Raw genomic sequence first — 3,610 nt, forward strand, 5'->3', positions numbered from 1 at the left:
TAGGGGATATGAAGCAATTTGGTTATCTGGATAAAAGCATCCGTTTTCTCTAAGACTGTGATGTTTAAGAATCTCAGATGGGGGGGGGGAAGGGAAGAGAGAAACAGAGAGAATGTTTAGTTTGATTACAAATAAGATAGTCCTTGACTTACGACAGTTCATTTTGTGTCTGTTGAAAGTTACAACGGCACTGAAAAAAAGTGATTTATGAGAGTTTTTCACACAACTGTTGCAGAATCCCCATGGTCACATGATCAAAATTCAGATGCTTGGCAACTGACTAATATTTATGACGGTTGCCATCTCCTGGAATCATGTGATCACCTTTTGGGACCTTCTGACAGGCAAAGTCAATGGAGAAGCCAGATTCATTTAACACCTGCAGTGATTCCCTTAACAACTGTGGCAAGAAAGGTCATAAAATGGGGCTAAATTCATTTAACAACTGTCTCACAGCGAAATCTTGGGCTCAATTGTGATCGTAAGTCAAGGACTACCTGTACTTTTATTATTTACCATAATAAATATTAATGAGTAGCATGAACACTCTCTCTCTCTCTCTCTCTCTCTCTCACACACACACACACACACACACACACACACACACACAAACACACACACACACACACACACACACACACACACACACACACACAGAAATTGGTATCATAAGGAGTCTACATTTTGATGAGTGGGGACTGGTCAACACAAAGGAGAGAATGAAGTGATATGAGAACAAATTCTGGGTGTTACTATTTGGTTTGGATGGGAATGAGGGCCTCTTTATTTGTGTCAGAAGCAGCTACAGATTATAAACATATAACATTCAGCCCTGAGTGAATAAAATAGGCATAAAATAGGTCACAGAAATTTAGCACATAAAAATATGTAAATATTAACTAAATGTCATTTAGTTTTAATCCTATTAAATTATTAGGATTAAAATTAAATGACATTTGCCCAGGATCAGGCCACGTCAACAGCATTCCTCCATACATGTTGAAAGACACCGTAGCATGTGTGAGATGGATTATTCTTCTCCACACAGACTCTCCACACAAAAGTATCTTCTATAGGGAAGCCCCATATGAGGATGAGAACTAAAGGGCTAAGATGCAACTTTACGAAAGTGGAAGAATTGGAAGGAACTATTACAATACCACCAATTTTATTTGTCTTCCTCTTAGTTAAGCAAATTACAGCTTAGAAGAATGTATTCAAGAAGCTTCAAGGTCAACTTAAATAATTTCCAATTACAAAGTAGGTAACATGGGAGATTCCTGCCTGAGATGATTATTTATAAGATGGCTTGCTATTTTCCCAAATTAAAAAAAAATATTTTTGATGGCATCTCATTCTAATGCATATTTTTCTGGTTCTTAAGTGTCCTCGAGATATAACAGAATTATAACTCTAATGGGACTAGAGTCAGTGTAGTGTAGTGGTGAAGGTGCTGGCCTAAAAACCAGGAGGCCATGAGTTCTAGTCCTGTCTTAGGCATGAAAGCCAGCTGGGTCACTTTGGGTCAGTCACTCTCTCTCTCAGCCCAATCCACCTCGCAGGATTGTTGTTATGGAGAAAATAGGAGGAGGGAGGAGTATTAGCAGTAGTGGGATTCAACTGGTTCGCAGCACTTCGGCAGAACCGGTAGCTAATTTTTTGTTGCCCGGGCACAGAATGGACTTCCGGAAGCAGCATCCACACAGAGAACCGGTTGTTCACATATTTGAATCCCATCACTGAGTATTAGATATATTTGCTACCTTGAATTACTTAAAAAAAATAATAAAAGTGGGATACAAGCCTAACAAACAAACAAACCAAACAATAACTTTCCTAACTCTAAGAAGCTTGATGGTTAGTCAGAGTGGTCGGAAAATCTGAGAATCCAAACTCCAATTATTCTGAAGTACAGCTAACACATCTGGGCTGTAAAAATCTGGATGCCAGCAAAGTGGAACTTTTAAAAACCAAGATCCTCCAAGAAAATGCTGAATGGCTGACGGGTGGGGTGGGGTGAGGGGAGGGCAATCCATCATCCACCTACAGCTGTATGGGATATTCTTCTCTCCCTTTTGCCAGGGAGGACAGAAGGGAGGGGGAGAAAGGAAAAAAACACACCCACATTTGTCCTCCTGGTGCAGCGCTGTAGAATTTCAGTGTAATCAAAGTACTCATATAGTATTTTCCTGCCTGTCCATCCCAAGCCACAATTTTATTTTCCATGAATTTATTTTAAACCCTTAAGCCCTTTAGGAGGTAACAGAATTATTCTCTAGAAAGTGATATGTACACAAATGGGATAATAAAATTAATGCCAATGCCCTTTCATTCTAACAACAGTCAGCCTGCCAGGTAGACCAGACAGGAAACACGACCAGATGAGCTAAATCTACTTTATTATAAGGCTACATTAACAGAATCTTGCAAGTCTGAAAGTACAAATCTCCTGCCATCTCCTTTACAGAAACTGGGGGAGGTCTCTTCTGAGCCCCTTGCTCCACCCATTCCCTCGGTAGCCTCTCTTCCTCTCGTCTCCCAAGGTCTTTCTCACATACTATTACACTTTAGCCTTCTTCTGCAATTATTTTTTTTAACCAGATAATGATTCAGAAGGCCTTCATGGCTAAATCACCTTAAATTGTCTATACCAGAAATGTCAACTTCGCAACATCACATAACGTATCGGGACGGTTTTGCCATTGCTGGCAATGGGGTGGGCGTGGCTTCCAGATGACATGTCCGGCCTGCAGGCCGACAGTTTGACACCCCTGGTCTATACAGTAATGACAAAGAGTGAAATGAGCAAATCTTATTTTTTTCTGGGCCACAGCTGATGACATCATAATGTTACTGATGCAAGTATGATCGAAACGGCCCCCACTTTTGGAACTTGGGGAAGGTTTAATAGGCAAAATGGGTAGCGGAGGCAAAATAATTCTACCCCTTCCTTCAAATTTGGGGGAAGGGGCCTGATATTTTCAGTAGAGAAGAGTTTTCAGAGGAGCTATTGGAATCTTTAACTCTCTGCTGTGCTTAAAATATCAGTTTCATGTCGTAACAGCTGATAGAAAGTCTTAACATGAAACTTCCCCCAAATAATGAAAATGTCCTAATTTGTCAGCTCAGCTCAGCTCAGCCCACCCACCAAAACTCTGGGTTTGTGTGTGTCTTCAAATGGTATATTGGGAGCCCCCTGCTGCCCTCAGACTGGCCAACATGAGGCAAAACAACAGACTAACATTAGTATGGTATGGTTTAACTCTGACATCCTTAAAAGATAGAGCAAGGAAGTATACATATTCCATGTTATCTGTCACAGCCATATCTCTGCAGATACACGATAAGACTCTGTTTTCAGCAAATGCCAACAGGAATGACAATACTATTTTAAATACCCATCTTATTCTACTGCTGAGTTGACTGTTAATATTGTATGCTTTCTATCAGCTGGTGCTAGCTTTGTCTCAACTTTATCATATATTACCTTTGCTAGTGTATCATGTTTCACATTTTTAATTTACCTCTGCACTGCCCAGAAGATGCCCTCCACTGAGAAGTCTACAAGCAGAATTAATATGCACATACACCTGCTGAGAAGTCAAGTGAT

Source organism: Vipera berus (genome assembly GCF_964194415.1).
Source record: "Vipera berus genome assembly, contig: HAP1_SCAFFOLD_135, whole genome shotgun sequence".
NCBI lineage: Eukaryota > Metazoa > Chordata > Lepidosauria > Squamata > Viperidae > Vipera > Vipera berus.